At 44.1% G+C, this 20,347-nt stretch overlaps 1 protein-coding gene across 1 annotated transcript in view; it reads right to left on the reverse strand.

Moving 5' to 3' along the window:
- The window catches only part of ripk1l (receptor (TNFRSF)-interacting serine-threonine kinase 1, like), an 81,848-nt gene extending 77,174 nt beyond the window's left edge, over positions 1 to 4,674 (reverse strand). The window contains exon 1 of the mRNA XM_068054673.1: positions 4,529 to 4,674. The gene's annotated coding sequence lies outside the window, so the exon portion shown is untranslated. The remainder of the gene's footprint in view (positions 1 to 4,528) is intronic.
- Positions 4,675 to 20,347: the final 15,673 nt, after the last annotated feature.

The raw sequence follows: 20,347 nt of genomic DNA on the forward strand, positions 1-20,347 counted from the left end.
TTTTCCGCTTCATCAGGGGATCTAAAATGGACCGGGTCCGGAGGGACACGATGTTCAAATCTCTGGACAAGGGCGGGAAAAATGTACCCAACGTGGCCCTCAGCCTGATGACCACCTTTGTGTGCGGCTGCATCAAGCTGTGTGTAGACCTCCAGTACGCAAACTCCAAGTGTCACTATGTGCTGAGGTTCTATCTGTCCCCGGTGTTGCAAAGGATGGGCCTGGTCACATTGCCGCGGAACGCTCCATGCAGTTGGACCGTGCCGTACCACCTATCCTTCGTGGAGCAGTTTCTGCGGGAAAACACCTTTGACCATCGGTCCATCAGGCAGTGGTCTGCACGAAATGTCCTCAAGGCCCTACGGGAAGAGGAGACGGTGGATCCTGTCGGATGGTTCCCCGAGCAGACCGTCAAAGTCATTTGGTGGAATGCCTCATCACCAGAACTTTCAAACAAGCACCAAGACGTAGCTTGGCTGGTGGTGAGAAGGGCCCTCCCCGTCAGATCCTTCATGCACACCCGAAGTCTCGCCCCCTCCGCACAATGCCCCCGCGGTGGCTGTGGTGGGGAAGAGACGGTTGCCCACCTCCTCCTGGAATGTGTCTTCGCAAAGCAGGTGTGGAAAGAGATGCAGTGGTTTTTGTCGAGGTTCATCCCAAGCAGCTCTGTAACACAGGAGTCTGTGCTCTACGGGCTGTTCCCAGGGACGCACACCGAGACAAACATCAACTGCTGCTGGAGGACTATCAATTCGGTGAAAGACGCCCTTTGGTCTGCCTGAAACTTGCTGGTCTTCCAGCGCAAAGAGTTGTCCACCACCGAATGTTGCAGACTGGCACATTCCAAGGTCCAGGACTACGTGCTGAGGGACGCACTAAAGCTTGGGGCAGCCGCAGCAAAGGCTCAATGGGGAAAGACCACAGTGTAAGGTCCCCCCACCAAGCTGAACTGAGGGGCTGGATCCATGGGAAACTCCTCGAACTGTATCGGGAAAATTTCTGTCTCCTGTATAATGTAAAACTGTATCTGGCAGGACAAATGTGAAATGGAAGGGTTGTGAGGCAACTCATGATTGTATAGAAGGAAACTGATCACCTTTGCACTGTTTGTATTTTTTGACTTGATGCTGTTTTAAACTATTTGGGAATGTAATTTTTACAGATTTTTATGAATAAAGTATATTTTGGAAATAATAAAAAAAGATTCAACCTTGAAAACAAAAATAATGGTGTTCAGCTAGTGCTGGGATGTAATAACTGGATTTTTGCCCGACCTATATACAAGATTGAAATTATATGAAATTCAGTAGTAATTGCTGTCATTCTTCTAAGCGTCAGAGAGAAGGTAAAGCTAATGACTTCTTACAGCATCAACTAAGTACACAACTTTCCTTAGATTCTTGATAAACAATTTTTTATTTTTAAGGTATGCTTATGCCTTTACTCCATTCTCTATACTTTTTGTCTTACGGCTCCCAATAATTTTTATTTTAGGCATTTTTTTTTTAAAAAAGGCTCTTCAGGTAAAAAAAAAATTGAATTCAGTACAAGATATCATCATATACATACCTAGTTTGTATGTATTACTGATCTCATTGAACTAGTGAAAAGAAAACATCATACTGACACTCTGTGTATCTCAGGTTAAAGTACTCATCGTAATTTATTGTAAGAGAAAAAATATAGAGAAGCAAAAGACTAGATCAGCAGATGACAGATAACTTTCATGAATACAGTAACTGTTTTTCTGAAGTTACACCTATCAAATAGTTTCAAGACACCTAATCCCATTTCTTCATTACCAAGGGAGAAACCATCTGTTTAACTGCCCCCACTGCTTCCCTTAACCAATAAAGCTCCCTAGTCCCTCGCCCCGAATGCCATCTCTCATTAGTTTCTCTCCCATCTTCCCCGACGTTCTCTCCAAACTAATGTCATCTCTAACATCTCCTCCTGTTGTCTTAATCCCATTCACCGCCTGATCACCCAGTTTCCCTTCTTGTTTCAGGCTGAACCACACTCTTTGCAACCTCTGTGTTTTACTGCACCCTAACCTGAGCTTCCAACTCCCATCAGAAAGACCCTTCATTTCCACCTCTGAAAAATATTCCACCTTCACTCCACATCAGCTGTGTAACCTTCATTCATGCCTTTGTCACCTCACAATCAGCTACTCCAATGGTCTCCTGACCAGCTTTCCATCCTCCACAAACTGCAGCTTATCCAAAACTCTGCTACTCCTATCCCATCCCACACCAATTATCACTCACCTATCATTCCTGTCCTTGCTAACCTACATTCACTCCAGGTCCCCCAATGCCTAAAATTTAAAATAACCATCTTATTTAAATTCAAATAGATCTGGATGTGATGGGGAATGGGCCTGAAACTGGCAAATGTCACAACAACAAAGGACCATTCAGCCTCTTGAGCCTGTTCTGCATTCAATTCGATCATGGCTGATCTGTACCTCAACTCCATTTACCCACCTTTTCTCCATATCCTCTAATACCCTTGCCTAACAAAACATTATCCATCTCAGTTTTGAAGTTTTCAATTGACTCAGCCTCAACAGCTTTTTGGGGAAGGGAGTTCCAGATTTCCACTACCCTTTGTGTAAACAAGTGACTCCTGACATCACCCCCTGAAAAGCCCAGCTCAAATTTTAAGGTTGTGCACCTTGTTCTGGACTCCCCCGCAAGAGGAAATAGTTTCTCCCTATCTACCTTATCAGTTCCTTTAATTGTTTTAAACACCTCGATTAGATGATCCTGTACCATTTTCTGCACTCAAGAAAATACAAGCCGAGCCTCTGCAGCCTGTCTTCATAATGTAAACTTTTTAGCCCCAGTATCATTGGCTTTTAATGATTCTGTACTTGGATCCCTAAATTTCTCTGCTCATCCACAGTTCCTAGCTTCTAACCATTTAGCAAATACTCTGATCTATCTTTCAAATTCCATTTTTGAATCCCTCCAAGTCAGATTTCCACCCCTGCCACAATCCCGAAACAGCTCTTATCAAAGTCACAATGACATCCTATGTGACTGTTACAAAGGTAAACTTTCCTCATCCTTCTTGACCTGTCTGCGGCCTTTGCCTCCTCGAGCGCCTCCCACTGTTGTCCAGCTGGGTTGTACTGCTCTCACCTGGTTTCAATCACTTGCAATGGCTTTTCTTCTGCTCCCGTACTGTTACCTCTGGTGTCCCCCAAGGATCTATCCTTTGTCCCCTCCTATTCCTCATCTACATGCTGCACCTAAACGACACAGTGGCGCAGTGGTTAGCACCGCTGTTCGGCCCACTGAGTCTGTGCCAACCAACAACCACCCATTTATACTAATCCTACATTGATCCCATATTCGCTTCCTTCAATTCTCCTACCACCTACCTACACTAGCAGCAATTTACAATGGCCAATTTACCTATCAACCTGCAAGTCTTTGGCTGTGGGAGGAAACCAGAGCAGCTGGCGGAACCCCACGCGGTCACAGGGAGAACTTGCAAACTTGCACAGGCAGTACCCAGAACTGAACCCGGGTCGCTGGAGCTGTGAGGCTGCAGTGCTAACCACTGCGCCACTGTGCTGCCCTACACACACATTTATGCATTTTAACCAGAGACATTTGGCAATTTGCCCAGTATTTGGTCTACAATTGCAAAATTTTCGTCTTGTGGTTTCCAATGGGCAATTTTTTTAAAAATTGCAATTAAAAAAAAGACTCCTCAGGTAAAAAAAAAAGGTTGCAGACTCCTGGCCTGGACAATATGCTCACTGGAATGGATCTTGAACTTATCGACTTGTGCCTCCACGTCAAAGCAGACACCCAAAACTAATGATTTTACCGTGAAGATATTGAACAAGATACTAAACGGATAAATGGTCCACACCACATATCATGACTCTCAGGAAACTTCAGAGGCAACAAACACATTGACCTAAGAATAGCTAAGAGGAAGTAAAGCTTCAGGGAGTCACTTCCTGGTGCCCTGTTGAGGTGGCTCAATTCGAAGGGGAAACAAACTGCTCCCACTATTGGTAACTCAACATGTCTCACATATTATCTCCTACAGGTCTGACACTCCGAGATGAAATAAACTTAAGACAGTTGGAAAACTGCTGTCAAAATTGCTTAGCTCCGGCCTGTTGCTAGCGAGCCGGAGCCTTGAGTTACGGGGCCAAGAGTGGGAGTGTATGTGGGTCACGATCCCCAATTCCATTACTTGGAAAGCAGAAGCAGCTAAAGTGGTTTCTCTTCTGTTGGGTCGCCATTACATTTACCGGAAAGGAAATCAGAGTCTGAAATCCCAAGTGTTGGGCAGAACAGGAGAGCAGCACAACAGCAGGGGGGATTCCAAAAGGAATCACAAATATTTTTAGAACAATAACCCACCCCATTGGGAGAAAGCCACTGATCCACAGCTTCGAGCCATCATCTGTCCACCTCTTTGTTGCCCCTCATTCAGATCACAACGGGGCACTGAGACTGTTGCCTTGATCCCCCTTCACCCTCTACTTTCCCCTTACCTGCCTAGGCTGCATGTCCTAGGGTGATCTGCTGTAATATATCCGAAGTCCTTTCCAACTCTGCTCCCTTCCGTGTTACAGCGTCACCGCTGTCTAGCGGACCTCGGCTCCTGTAAATTGCACAAGAGACTTTGAGCGCCGCCCATACCACAAAAAATAAAATAATAGTTTCTGCTTCTACTGCTTTAGCTGCTCGTTTCACCTAATGTCGAGCCTTTTTTTTTGCCTGCTGTGTACCCCACCATTTTCTGATTTTTTTTTGCTTCCTTTAAAACCAGAAATGTAATGCGCATTTTAAAAAGTAATGATTTTAGTCTGTCATTTTGCAGATGTCTGAAATTCTTGGAAAGGTCTGTCAGTTCAGGAAATGGCCTTAAAGCCGCTGTTGCTCCTTCAAGTTCACAGTTCCAGTAAAAGCAGATGTTATCGGTATGGATTAAAGTGTGCGATGAGGCTGTAGAGCGACCGATTTTCCTTTCTTGCACTATCTCAGTAGAAAGTGCACACTCACTTTAAAAGGTTTCAAATACTGATTGGCTGGCATCAAAGTCATTTGAGGTCTAGCGACAAGGTTGAAATGAAATAAAACTGTTATTTGGTTCTGTGTTGCAATCATCCCATTATATTGACATCAGGTAAAGGAGGTTATTGGGGCCTGAGACACACTTTGGGGTTGGGTGGGGGTAAACTGGACAGAAGAGGCTCAGCAGGGGAACAAACAGGGATCTGAAACCTGCCAAGCCTCTAGTCAGAAGAGTAATCATTTCCAATGAGGCCTGCAATCGGTAGAACTTCTACCCAGTCAAATAGAGTGATGATGACAAGAATTCCTGCAGTGTCCATCTCTTTTCCACTCAAGGTTGGGGTGCCAAGATTAATCTGGCACCAGGTCATTGTTAGAGCAGAGTGAAAACCAGTGGGATCTCCGATCTGTATTATGGACTTGTGAAGGGTAGGTCATGCATGATAAATCTGATTGAACCTTTTGAAGAGATGACTAAAGTAGTGGACAGGGGAATGTCTGTGGATGTTATTTATATGGACTTCCAGAAGGCATTTGATAAAGCCACTCACAAGAGCGTGTTAGCTAAAGTTGAAGCTCAGAATTGAAGGTAAATTATTGACCTGGTTAGGAAATTGGCTGAGCGGGAAGAGACAGAGAGTAGGGATAATGGGCAGGTACTCTAATTGGGAGGATGTGACTAGCAGTCTCCTGCAAGGATCTGCGTTGGGGCCCCAACTATTCACCATATTTATTAAATTAGACTTAGTTGATGGAATAGTAAACCACCAATGCAATTTTACCGATAATGCAAAGATACATGGCACTGTAAGCAGTGTAGACGGAAGCATAAAACTACAAAGAGATATTGATAGATTTCAATGTAGACAAATGTGAGGTCATCCACTTTGGAATTAAAAAGGATAAGACAGAATACTTTCTAAGTGGTGAAAAGCTAGAAACAGTAGACGTTCAAAGAGACTTGGGGATCTAGATATATAGTTCATTAAAATGTCATGGGTTTAATTGAATAAAAACAGAAAATGCTGGAAACACTCAGCAGGTCAGGAATCATCTGTGGAGAGAGAAGCAGTTAAAATTTCAGGTCTGCGAGCTTTCATCAGAAGTAGCAGTAGCAGCATTTTGCTTTTGCATTAAAGTGGAATGGAATGCCGGCCTTTATATTTAGAGGACTAGAATACAAGGGAGTACAAGTTATGCCACAGCTATACAAAGTGCTGGTGCGATCACACCTGCAGTACTGTATTCAGTTCTGGGCACCACACCTGAGGAAGGATATATTGGCCCTTCGAGGGAGTGCAGCGTAGATTTACCAGAATGATACCTGGACACCAAGGGTTAAATTAGGAGGAGTGATTACGTAATTACTCCCTGGAATTTAGAAGGTGAAAGGATGATTTGATCAAAAGTTTCCAAGATATTAAGGGGAACAGATAAGGTAGATAAAGAGCAATTATTTCTCCTTGTTTGGGAGTCTCGGCCTCGGGGGAATAGTCTAGAACTTAGAGCCTGTGAAGTGAAGTGAAATTAGGAAAAACTACACACAAAGTGCGGTAGATGTTTGGAACTCCTTTTCACAAATGGCAATTGATGCTAGATCAATTGTTAATTTTAAATTTGACAATATTCCAATTGGAACCAAACTAGTGTTTATATAGGCTTAGCATAATTTCCCAGCTTTTGTATTCTATTCCTCTATTTATAAAACCCTGGATCCCATATGCTTTATTAACTGCTTTGATACCTCTTCTACCACTACAAAGATTTGTGCACAAACACCCCAGGTCTCTCTGTTTTTGCACCCCCTTTAAAATTTGTACCATTTAGCTTGTATTGTCTCTCCTCATTCTTCCTACCAACATTGAATTTAATCTGCCCATATCACCAGCCTAAGTCCTCTTGAACTCTATTCGCTTCCTCCAAGTTTTGTCATCTGCAAATTTCAAAATTGTGCCCTTTATCCCCAAGTCCAAGTCACTAAAGTATATTGAAAACAGCAGTGGCCCCTGCACTGAACCCTGGGGAGGACCACTGTATAACCTCCCTCCAGTCTGAAAAACAGCCACTCTCTGTTTTCTGTCCCTTAGCCACTTTTGTATCCATGCTGCAACTGCCCCTTTTATCCCATGGGCTTCAATTCTGCTAACAAGCCTAACATGTGGTACTTTATCAAACTTTGAAGCAGTTAAGGCCAACAAATGAATTTTAGACAAGTTTAGACTTCTAAGAGTGGGCTGAATTTTATGTAGCCCATGGAGGCATCTTCGGAGACAGGGCACAAGGAAATTTGGAAAGATGTGCATTGGGTGGACTACCCAGCGAACTCCCACCTCCGAGTGCTTTTCCCAGAGGTGGGCATGTGGGTTTGTTGACAACACACCCAACAGTGGCTGGAATCCAATTAAGGATCGTAAAGAGCCACTTACCTTCAATTTTCCAGGTCACATGAGATTTTCCCAATGGCGCAGGGGCCCCCCTTGCTGTGTCAGGAGCCGGAAAATAGATCGGAGGCAGCTTCGCAGCAAGAAGTCCAAGCTATGACTTCGAGGGTTTAAATTTATTTGCTGTCTGTCATTCATAAAGGGATACCTCCCCAGGCAGCTAGAGCCCTTGCAGCCACTTCGTGGAGACTGTCATCTCCGCTAATTTTGCCCTGCTGCAATGGCAGCTGCTTCCCTCCCACTGAAGGTGTCTCCGTGGCAACACTACCGCTCCTGCTGATGGCCAGGCATTGCCCACTCAGCCGGTGACCCTACCCATGGGTTGTGCTGATTGGACCTCCCAATGCTGGGACCTGGCCGCCATCGCGACTTGGAAGAGGCTTCTGGGGGCAATTTCTTAATTGGCCGCCTCAGGAAGATTACGTCTGTCATCCCGCCACGGTCACTTCCGGGTTCCCAACCCAGAATTCATGCCAACGTCGGGATTGTGACCCACCTGGGAAAATTCATCCCAAGTGATTGCACACAGCAAACTTCTATCACATAGAATCATCAAATCATAGAATGGTTACACTGGTTACAGCACAGAAGGCCATTCTGCTCATTGTGTCTACGCCATCTGTCTGCAAGAGCAACGCACCTAGTCCCACTCCCCTGTTTTTCCCTGCAAATGTTTTCTCTTCAGATAATTTATCCAATTCTCTTTTGAAGGCCTCAATTGAATCTGCCTCCATCACACTCTCAGGCACTGCATAACCACTCGCAGCATGAAAAAAATTTTCCGCGTGTTGCTGTTCCTTCTTTTGCCAATCACCATTAATCGGTGTCCTTTGGTTCTCAGTTCTGATGAAAGGTCATCAACCTGAAACGTTAACTCTGTTTCTCTCTCCACAGATGCTGCCGGACCTGCTGAGTATTTCCGGCATTTTCAATTTTTAATTCAAATTTCCAACATTCGCAGTATTGTTTTGTTGTGTGAAAAAACTAACATTGATTCAAGGTGAATCTGGTGAATTGGGAGAATATTACATTGTATAAGGAGAAATCTCTAGTATATATGATAGCTACATGAAGTTTTCCTCTGATTATCTGTCTTAGTCAATAATTCATTTGTTGGTCTTCACTGCTTCAGGGCTGGTTTAACAATAATTAGTTGGAAACAGCAAAGTAGTGCAGGGTGGAAAAATCTTTTAATTTGTTGTAACATCAATTGTTTCAATTAGCTGAAAACAAGGGGATGCCGTGAGAAGTTTTTATCATTTAATCAAAATGGCTATTTCCTTTCTTTAACAATCAGATGAAAGAGAAAGAGAAAAAGTTTCTCTATGAAGTAAAACTTATATATGTACAATTTGTTTGATTTTTAAATTGCTTGGTTGACAAAGAAAAGTCCTGGTTTGCTTCCCTGCCTGTGATCGAGGGGGCATCTTGCTGCAATCGGGGGTGGCAGGTGGGTGGGGTGGTGGTCTGTCTGCAATTAGGGAGGGGAGGGGGTCTTGTCGCGATCATGGGGGAAGAGGGAACCTGGATGCGATTGGGTTGAGGGGGTAGCCCAATGCAAAGAACGCCCAAGGTTTCCTTGTGAGGCCTGGAAGAGCGTTCCTGCCCCCTCCTAGTCCACAAGGAAACCTGAAAAGTAAATTTAAATCTAACCTTCTTGGCCTCTTCTGGACCAATATCTGGCTCCAAGCAGGAGTTGTCATTGTCCCCCCTTCCATCGGTTCTCAGGCCTCAAACATCATTGGACCTGGTCTATATATTTAAAACAGGACCCATTTCCTTCAGGATGCAGTGAGCAAATTTCAACTGTAGTTCTTCCTGTGGACAGTGGAGGCTGCACTACTGGTACTGCTCCCGCTGCTGAGTGGCAATTGAGATGAGTATAGGTTCCACTGGTACTAAAGGGGCCGCTGAGGGACAGTTTATGGCTGGTAGTGGGTTTGACAGGGATTCTCAACCTTTTTGCTACTGAGGACCCCTTCCCATGTTATAAAACCCCTATTACACAATACATTTTTTTCTGTATAAAAATTAGTTTAACATATATTTATTCTGTTTTATGTATTTAATGTGAAACTTGTTGCTCACGTTGTTTTAGTTTTAGAGATACAGCACTGAAACAGGCCCTTCGGCCCACCGAGTCTGTGCCGACCATCAACCACCCATTTTATACTAATCCTATACTAATCCCATATTCCTACCACATCCCCACCTGTCCCTATATTTCCCTACCACCTACCTATACTAGGGGCAATTTATAATGGCCAACTTACCTATCAACCTGCAAGTCTTTGGCATGTGGGAGGAAACCGGAGCACCTGGAGGAAACCCACGCAGACACAGGGAGAACTTGCAAACTCCACACAGGCAGTACCCAGAATTGAACCCGGATCGCTGGAGCTGTGAGGCTGCGGTGCTAACCACTGCGCCACTGTGCAACAATTCTGTCAAGACGTGAAGGTGTTTTTGTTAAGCACACTCACATGTCAATCCTAACCTTCCTCCAGCATAACAGCAGGTTTGGAACAACTACTCGCCATTTTCCTTCTCTTGATTCAAGTTTGCCCTCTTTCTATGTTGCGGTATTTTTCTCTTGGAGACTGATTCTGCGGCTGCTCATGCTACTTCCCCCAACATATTTCTGTCCGCTTATGGCAACTTCAGTCACAAGCATGTACTACGGACAGAATTAACAGGGTCCATTTTTGCGCGCCCATAGCTACCTTTGCTTTTCTGACTGTTTTTGGGTCCTGCTTTTGCCAGGTTTCTCTCTCGAGAGGGATTGATTCTGCAGGCTTTTCCTGTCACCTGCTTTCCTCACTTTGGGGATTCCTGCTGTCTCTGTCTGGGGGCTTAAACTATCCCCATCTGAATGTTTCATCTGGCTACAGGCACTAGATTTGCTGCTTCATGGTTTGAATACCTGGGGCCCCCTAGCGAAATCTACATCCCCTACATGCTGAAAATTCAAACAGAGTGGTCGGCTTATAACATCCAGAAGCATGTGGTGGGGGCAGCAACGTTGAGACAGTACAGTAATAAATCAAACATCACAGTCATAAAATACGGTGAAAATATGTTCCTGTTTTCCTGGGACACTCCCCGGATGAGGAACTGTGTCCCTGGGAAACATTGTCCCCGGTTCATGAAACTTGTATGTGTATATAGATGCTGTGCTCCCACCCTGTATCTCCTTGGATTCGGATTAGAAAATATGGTCACCCTATCATAAAATATTTTATTATTGAATCTGAATAGTGTAAAAATGTATGAAAAATATTGTGAGGAGTTTAGTTTTAATGATCAACTTTGTAATGAATTGCTGGCTCATGAGAAAAATCAGGCAGGTCACATGAATGAGATGTTGCTGACTGTAATGCCTTACCAATCAGCAGCTGGTAAGAACTGAACTGACCTCGGAGCTCGATTGATGGTGCTCGGAGAAGCAGCGGTGGCGGATCCCTTGAAATCTTCTTGGGGTGGGGGCAGGGGTGCCGTGGACCACTGGTTCAAAACCCCTGGGGTGGTAGTAGGCAGCAGAAGATTGAGTGGGTCAGGGATGGCTACAGAAGCAGGTGACAGTGGTTACTGGGAGGTTGAGGTACAGCTGATGGGTGAAGGTTTATGGAAGAGGGTGGAGTACCATTTTTGGGTGGAACAGACACATTCTCGAACAGTGCAACTGCAACAGGATTTCCTGATGATCCCTACTCTTGCAGGGTCTGTACTGTCTGTCTAAAACTCTATATTAGTTCATCACTCTGCAACTGCACATCGTCCTGGAATTCGCTGCCTAAGAGGGTGGTAGAAGCAGGGACTATCAATGATTTCAAAAGGAAATTGGATGGGCCCTTGAAAGAAATAAACTTGCACGACTTAAGGGATAGAGTGGGGGAATGGGACTGACTGGATTGCTCCAGGGAGAGCTGTCATAGACTCATTGGGCCAAATGGCCTCCTGTAAATGACTTGATGACACTATCATAGTTCATCTACAGCTCAGCTACAGTGTCCTGTAATCTCTCAATCTTTTGGCTTTTCTGAAGCAAGATTTCAGGGCATGCCATCCCACTTGCTCTAACCCTGTTACAATCACCTGGTTCATGGTTTTCTAAACGTAACTTTTAATTTGGGAATTGATTTTTTCTTAATGCAGGACAAATGAAAACACCTGGTTTGAGAAGCTGTCAAACAAACCTAGGGTGGTTACAAATCAAAGAGTAGCCATGTTTATTTAGTAAGGTCATAATAGGAAGTGTGAAGACACAATCTGAACCTCTCTGAACTTTCTGATGGAGATGGTGTGTCTGCAGATATCTCTATCAGTGGTTTAAATTATTCATATGATTCTCCAGAACAAAGAGATTTGGAGTTGGAAATAATTAGTTTAAGTTGCTATCTTGGACATCCCACGTGTACGACATGGCTATGTAGATGATGCAGGGGGTGTCTGTTAGTGTTTTGATCTTTGTGTTTGCTGACACAGTCAATCTGTTGGCCTTTGGAAGTCAGTTGGACTCAGGAGCAAAGAGGCCATCAGGAACCAGGGGTGTTTCTGTTTTGAGTAAGGCCTGTGCTCAAGCTGGGAAGTCCAGATCTGGGAGATCTGATACCTCAGAAGATAGCTAAGGAATTAAAGAAATCAAAGTGAATTTCTAAGAGATGTTGTATACTTTGGATTGATCCTAGGGGAAGTGAACAAACTGCCGAGATCCTGTAATGTATAGGGGAGTCTTGAGGTGGAAGTAACAATCAAACAGGAGTGTTCTGTTGAGATTTAGAGTTTAAAGTATACAACTTCATGTTCTGTTAAGATTTTAAGTTTAAAATATAGATGTTTCAAGTTGTAGTGTTACGTTAGTAGTGTTTTGCTTTGTTTAACTCTTGCACAGTAAAGATTTTTTGTTTAAAACATGAAATCGTGTGGCGTTATTCTTTCAATAATAGCTGGAAATTTGACTTTCTCTTTTTAAAAGTTAACAGTCCCTAAGGGGATCGTAACATGTACACTTCAAACGTTTCACCTCTCTCTCTCTCTCACCTTTCTGCACATCTTCCAAGCTGTTCACTCTTTGCTCTTTATTTACTTCCTTCAAACTTTTGCATACCTTTCTGAGACAATTATTAGATTTAAATAGAATCTTAGCTGCAAAGATCGGATTGCCAACTCTGCATGGAGGCATTCGTGGAGATTACATTGTGTGAAATTCTGATCAGATGACATCCGACAGTGTGGTGCCTGATCATGTGATATCCCATGCCCCTTGAAATTAAGGTTTTATCTCTACCTTAATAGCCACATGTGGTGAAGCCCTCAGTTCAAAAACCTTCGTCCTTCTGGTAAGAATTATTTGTTTCTGTTCCCTAGTTTCCCATTCACCTACCAATAGAAATAATCTTTCACTATTTACTCACAGTAAGGACTGCAGGTTTTACTTACCCTTTACTGGCTACTCCAGGCTCTGCCAGAAATGCTGGGATCAACAGCATTGATCCCATCCCTTTTCCCAGTCTCCCCCATTCCCCAGACTCCCCTCCCCCCAGACTCCCTCTATCCCCCTGAGCCCTATTTCCCAGTCTCTCCTCCCCTTATCCCCATTCCAACAACACTCAAGAAGCTCGATACCATCCAGGACAAAACGGCCCACTTGATCGGCACACATCCACCACCTTAAACATTCACTGCCTCCATCACCAGCGCACAGCGGCAGCAGTGTGTACCATCTACAAGATGCACTGCAGAAACTCATTAAGGCTCCTTCGATAGCACCTTCCAAACCCACAACCTCTTCCACCTAGAAGGATAAGGGCAGCAGATGCACGGGAACACCACCACCTGCAAGTTCCCCTCCAAGTCACACGCCATCCTGATTTGGAACTATATCGCCGTTCCTTCACTGTCACTGAGATAAAATCCTGTAGCCCCCTTCCTAACAGCACTGTGGGTGTACCTACCCCACATGGACCGCAGTGGTTTAAGAAGAGGGCTCACTACCATCTTCTCAAGGGCAATTAGGGATGGGCCTTGCCAGTGATGCCCAGATCCCACAAATAGATAAAATAAAAAATTCCCTAGTTTCCCTTTCTTTTAAGCCCCCTTTCCCTAGTCTCCCCTCCCCATCTCCCTCTATCCCCCCAAGCCTCCATTCCCAGTCTCCCTCTATCCTCCCGAGCCTCCATTCCCCAGTCTCCTTCTATTCCTCCCTAGCCTCCATTCCCCTCCCTCTATTCCTCTGAGCCTACATTCCCCAGTCTCCCGCTATCTCCCAAGGCCCCATTCCCTTGTCTCCCCTCCTACCAAGCTCCCATTCCCCCTCTCTCCCAAACCCTTATTCCCGAGCCCCCAGTCTCCATTGCTTCCCTCCCATATCAGAAACTCCTCTGCTCCCTCCAGGCTGGCTGTGGCTCTCTTCAGATGCTGGCACTAAGCAGTATCCAGTGATGAGCACCATGGAAAAGGTGAGAAATAATTCTGTTTAAAATTAATGCTCTGGCTCCTGACTTCCTAGCAGTTACGAATTGACACAAGTGTCTGCTGTCCATATGGGCTCACTGCAGCAGGAAATTTAAATTGCTGATGTTCTGGATTGCTCAAGGCAGGGCAAGGGATAGAATCTCCTGAGAGAAACTCCCAGTGATTCAAGGATGGTTAGGAACACTATGCAAAGTTGTCCCACCATATCACATTGAGTACACATCCATATCTTCACCCGGATCCTCCACATTTCCTGAATCTGCTATGTGATGGCTCTGCCTAACTTAGAGATGGCACACACCAGTCTCCAAATCGGACAATGAAATGGTCGCCATTAATGTTACATTTCTATAGGATACTGTCATATATACTTCGCCCTTATGTTGTGGAATTATAGGATATTATCATACATCCTTCACCTCTAATACAAGTTAGAGGACATGCAAACACCAAGACATCTAGCTAATACTCTTTATCAATTCAAGCACATAACACAATCCTTTACACGTAATATCCATGAGACAAACACCAATAGCTTCACATGCAAAGGACTTATCAGAATGTCGGCTCAGGCTAGCTTCAGCAAGATGGGGTTGAAGCCCCGAGAGTACGTCAGACCTTTATAGGGTTAATCATATTCCCTAATGTTACTTTAATGCATCAACACATCCTGCTGACATCTGGTTAAATACATGAGTACACTAGTCTATCACGTCACTGCATAATTAGGTAAATCCTTCCAGTGCACCTGTGTAAAGCTACCCATTTTTTTTCATTCTAATTATTAATGAAAAATCATGGCTATCAATTGTGGTTTTCCTTTCTTATTGCCTTCCATATTGCTGCTGTACCTATTCATGTTGTTAGTTCCTTATATTTTCCTATCTGCTACATTTCTGATATCTTCCCACATACGGTAAATGAGGCTATGTTCCAGGCTTGACGGTGTACTTTTGCAATTACTGCAGAATTAATCTTTTATGTGCGATTCTATATCCTTTTTATAAAATGGAAACCAAAACTGTGCACAGTACCCTAAGTGTAGTTTATCCAAGGTTCTATACAAGTTTAACATAAATTCTCTGCTTTTCAATTCTATCTCTCTAGAAATGAAACCTAGTGCTTGGTTTGCTTTTTAAAAATGGATTTATTAACCTACATCGCTACTGTTAGTGATTTGTGTATTTATACCCATTTAGACTCTTATTATCTAAGCAGTATGTGGCTTCCATATTTTCCCTACCAAAATGTAACATTTTAAATATCTATTTTGAAATTAATTTTCCAATTAAACACACATTTTGCAAGTTTATTTTTTTTCTATTTTATTGCAGTCTTCTTCAGTATTTATAACGCCCCCCCCCCACCCCCATTGTGTCATTTGCAGATTTTGAAATTCTACTTCCAATTCCTGAGTCCAAATTTTTAATGTAGGAATGACAGGACTTGTCAACATTTAACTTTATTTCCAAAAAATAAACTTGCTTCCTTGATTCACAGCAATGGGCAGGAACCACCTTGATTGTAATAAAAAAAAATTTGATTATCCCATTAAACTCTCCAGGTAAATTTTCCCTTCTCGGGTGCTCAGACAGCATCTCGTGTCAATACCTCTTCAATTTCAGAAACAAATGATGTCCAGGCTTAGTGGTTTTACAGCAGAGACAGAAGTGCTTGCAATTAGTCTTGGACGTAACTCCCACATCTCCCCTCCTTCAGCATTCTGTCGTGGAAGATAATAAATGACCATGAATGGGTTAAAGCCAAGCCTTTGAGAACCAAAGCCTTAGTGCAATCTGTCACCACACTGCGACATTTGATGGTTGCTGATGTTTGTAGATAAGATCTTAACTTCTTTATACCATTGGATCTTCTCCTTGCACCAACACATTTCCACAAGGGTGCTCTGTAATTCTGTGGAGCTACTTTCAGATCAAAGAACTCACAGTAATCCTGCACCATTAATACTGGCATGGTCCCAAAAACCAACTGATCTGTTTAAGAAAAACAGAAAATCCATTGTGGCTCTCAAGAAAGCCACAATGGGTTAATTGCATAACATGCATATGTTGATTCCTGATTTCCTTCTATCATTGTAGATCGACATCCATTCAAATTATGAAAGTTAGATTATAATAATCACATTCAGCAATGCATAAGCTGTTGCCCAGTGACAATTTAAATAAGTTAATCTGATACTAGAAAAATTAAAGTCAGCTGCCTGCAGAAGGAATTAACTTCTCTGCCATGGAAAGAAAGGTGAACCCAGACAGCATCAGCCAGCAGACTCGCACAATGTCTAGTAACTATTAGATTAGATCTCAGATCTCACAGACATGTTTTCTTCAATGTCTTTATGCATATAACAGTGATTTACCAAATCCTGCCACCATCAATGTTACTTAAAATAATACTTGCACAAAGATCTTAATACAATTACATTCTGAGCATTTCTGACTTTCAATTTTGACTAAGTGTAATTCCTCAAGATAATAAGATTCAAAGCTATTTATTGGCTTTCATCAGAATTAAGCATTCAATGATAACCATTATTCATAACCATTACAAATATACTTAAGATTACACTTAATAATATGATTCGCCATGTCACAGGTTTCGAGCTTGAAGGGTTAATGGCTGATCAGGCCTTGGCAAATTCTGAAATATCTATTTTAACCACTCACCTTTTAAACCTTACTTCCATTCTGGCGGTGAGAATCTGCATGTTTTTGCACCACCTCATTCAATTGGCTGCAATAACTTTAGTTTTAACAAGAATCACTCCTCCAAACCTTCCCCTTGACTGAACTGTCAATCAAGTAATTAAACTGGAGACAGTTGCAGAGCCCTCTGCAGGAAAGTTACACAGCCGTCCTCAGAGGAGTCACTATCTGAAGCTATAGCTTCTCAACTTGATAGTTAAAACATTTCCATTGACATCTCACTGCTGAAAGATCTATAGTAGCTGAGCAAGCAATAACAGTTTGTGGTCTCTGCTGAGTATCAGCTAAAACACTTCGGGCCTAATTTTAACTGTCTCTAAGTGAATTGGTTTTGAGTGAGTTTTCATTTCATTGGAAATGAAACTGAAACTAACATCTTCAGCCTCTAACAGAAACATACTTCACAGGCAAAAGCTAAAGATAATGGCCCAGATTTTGCTATTATAATGTTGAAACTATCAGAGCTCATAGCTGTTACAGGGTAAATCTGACCGCAACGTCTGGTGTCTGAAAATGCGCAGCTTATTGTGGAAATCCCAAGGTTGCTGTCAAAGATATCCTGCTGCCCCAGGGTGTGTTCTGCTGTAGCCCCTCCCAATACATTCTACATTAGGTAGGTTTTAAGGATGGGTGAAGCCATAGAGGGATTTGAAAACTAGGATGGGAATTTTAAAATCAAGGCAATGTAGGCCGGCAAGCACAGCAGTGAGGGTTGAATGTGATTTCGGGCTGCAGTTTCGCCACAGAGATGGGAAACGGGAGCTGGGTTTGTTTTCGGGTCAGAAACCCGCCTCCGGGGGAAGTGATTAAAGTTAAGATTTTTGCATCAAAGCCCTTATATGATATGGAGATGTGTTACCTATCCACTTCGAGCCAGTGGGAGTGGGATCAGAGGTGGGTCAGATGAAATATGAGACTCACTTAGACTCTCCCAGCCGCCGTCACTGAGGCTGCTGGTTATTCAAAGCCTTCCAGAGGGCCAGAGGGAAATGAGATGTCACAGGGGAGCCAGAGGCCTGGCAACAGGGCAGCCCCTCGCTTTATTGGTGCAAACCTGGATCTAATGATGTAGGCCATAAGGGAGGTCCTCTTCCTGGCAGGAAGATGCCATCGTCATGCAGCAGGGGCACCTCTCTCTTCAGCGTCATTTCCCTCTGTCTCCTCTTCCTGCTCCTCTCTCACCTCCTGCTGCTCCCCTAATGAGCTCTCTAATTCCAGGGCTTCATTGTCAAGGTCCACACCTCCCTGGAGGCAATGTAATGGAGAGCGCAGCAGACCACCACAATGACCAAGACCCTTGCAGAAGGGTATTGGAGGGCACCACCTGACCGGTCCAGGCACCTGAATCGCATCTTCAGAGGCCCAATGGCCTGCTCAATGAGCAGGTGGCATTGGTTGTATCTCCACTGTGCCCCTGTCTGGGTCTTTTGTGGAGGGGGTCAGTAGCCATCTCTTCAAGGGATATCCCTTGTCCCCTAGGGTCCATCCACGCACTTTGGGGCTTGAGGTGAAGATCTGAGGCAGCCTGGACTGGCGAGGGATGAAGGAGTCATGGCAGCTGACAGGAAAGCAAGCGCACACATGGAGAAAGCACTTGTTGTGATCGCAGACCAGTTGCATATTGAGGGAGTGCCATGTGCCAGTGAGGCTAGAAATAGGAAGATAGTGCAGCTAAACACGTGGCTGAGCAGCTGGTGTAGAAGGGAGGGTTTCAGATATCTGGTCCATTGGGCTCTCTTCAGGGACAGATGGGACCTGTACAAGGACGGGTTGCATCTAAACTGGAAGGGCACTAATATCCTGGCTGCAAGATTTGCTAGCGTCACTCGGGAGGGTTTAAACTAGTGTGGCAGGGGGGTGGGAACCAAAGCAGTAGGACAGCTAGTGAAATAAATGAGGAGGACATAGTAAATAAGGCCAGTAGGACTAAGAGGAAGAGCAGGCAGGGAGATGTTGCTGAGCACAGTGGGACTGGTGGTCTGAAGTGCATTTGTTTCAATGCGAGAAGTATAACAGGTAAGGCAGATGAACTTAGAGCTTGGATTAGTACTTGGAAATATGATGTTGTTGCTATTACAGAGACTTGGTTGAGGGAAGGGCAGGATTGGCAGCTAAATGTTCCAGGCTTTAGAAGCTTCAGGCGGGATAGAGGGGGATGTAAAAGGGGTGGGGGAGTTGCATTACTGGTTAAGGAGAATATCACAGCTGTACTGTGGGAGGACACCTCAGAGGGGTCATGCAGTGAGGCAATATGGGTGGAGCTCAGGAATAGGAAGGGTGCAGTCACGATGTTGGGGGTTTACTACAGGCCTCCCAACAGCCAGCGGGAGGTAGAGGTGCAGATATGTAGACAGATTTTGGAAAGATGTAAACGTAACAGGGTTGTGGTGGTATGTGATTTTAACTTCACCAATATTGACTGGGACTCACTTAGTGCTAGGGGCTTGGATGGGGCAGAATTTGTGAGGAGCATCCAGGAGGGCTTCTTGAAACAATATGTAGATAGTCCAACTAGGGATGGGGCCATTCTGGACCTGGTATTGGGGAATGAACCCGGCCAGGTGGTCGAAGTTTCAGTGGGGGAGCATTTCGGGAGCAGTGACCATAATTCCATAAGTTTTAAGGTACTTGTGGATAAGGATAAGAGTAGTCCTCGGGTGAAGGTGCTAAATTGGGAGAAGGCTAATTATAACAATATTAGGCAGGAACTGAAGAATTTAGATTGGGGGCGGCTGTTTGAGGGTAAATCAACATCTGACGTGTGGGAGTCTTTCAAACGTCAGCTGATTAGCATGTTCCTGTGAGGAAGAAAGACAAGTTTGGCAAGTTTCGGGAAGCTTGGATAACACGGGATATTGTGAGCCTAGTCAAAAAGAAAAAGGAAGCATTCGTAAGGGCTGGAAGGCTAGGAACAGATGAAGCACTTGAGGAATATAAAGACAGTAGGAAGGAACTTAAGCAAGGAATTAGGAGGGCTAAAAGGGGTCATGAAAAGTCATTGGCAAACAGGATTAAGGAAAATCCCAAGGCTTTTTATACGTATATAAAGAGCAAGAGGGTAACCAGGGAAAGGGTTGGCCCACTCAAGGACAGAGATGGGAATCTATGCGTGGAGCCAGAGGAAATGGGCGAGGTGCTAAATGAGTACTTTGCATCAGTATTCACCAAAGAGAAGGACTTGGTGGATGATGAGCCTAGGGAAGGGAGTGCAGATAGTCTGTCATCTCATTATCAAAAAGGAGTTGGTGTTGGGTGTCTTGCAAAGCATTAAGGTAGATAAGTCCCCAGGGCCTGATGGGAACTACCCTAGAATACTGAGGGAGGCAAGGGAAGAAATTTCTGAGGCCTTGACAGAAATCTTTGCATCCTCATTGGCTACAGGTGAGGTCCCAGAGGACTGGAGAATAGCCAATGATGTACCTTTGTTTAAGAAGGGTGGCAAGGATAATCCAGGAAATTATAGGCCGGTGAGCCTTACATCAGTGGTAGGGAAACTATTCGAGAGGATTATTCGGGACAGGATTTACTCCCATTTGGAAACAAACAAACTTATTTGCGAGAGACAGCATGGTTTTGTGAAGGGCAGGTTGTGTCTTACTAATTTGATTGAGTTTTTTGAGGAAGTGACAAAGATGATTGATGAAGGAAGGGCAGTGGA

This window comes from Heterodontus francisci, chromosome 2 (assembly GCF_036365525.1).
Source record: "Heterodontus francisci isolate sHetFra1 chromosome 2, sHetFra1.hap1, whole genome shotgun sequence".
In the NCBI taxonomy this organism is placed as follows: domain Eukaryota; kingdom Metazoa; phylum Chordata; class Chondrichthyes; order Heterodontiformes; family Heterodontidae; genus Heterodontus; species Heterodontus francisci.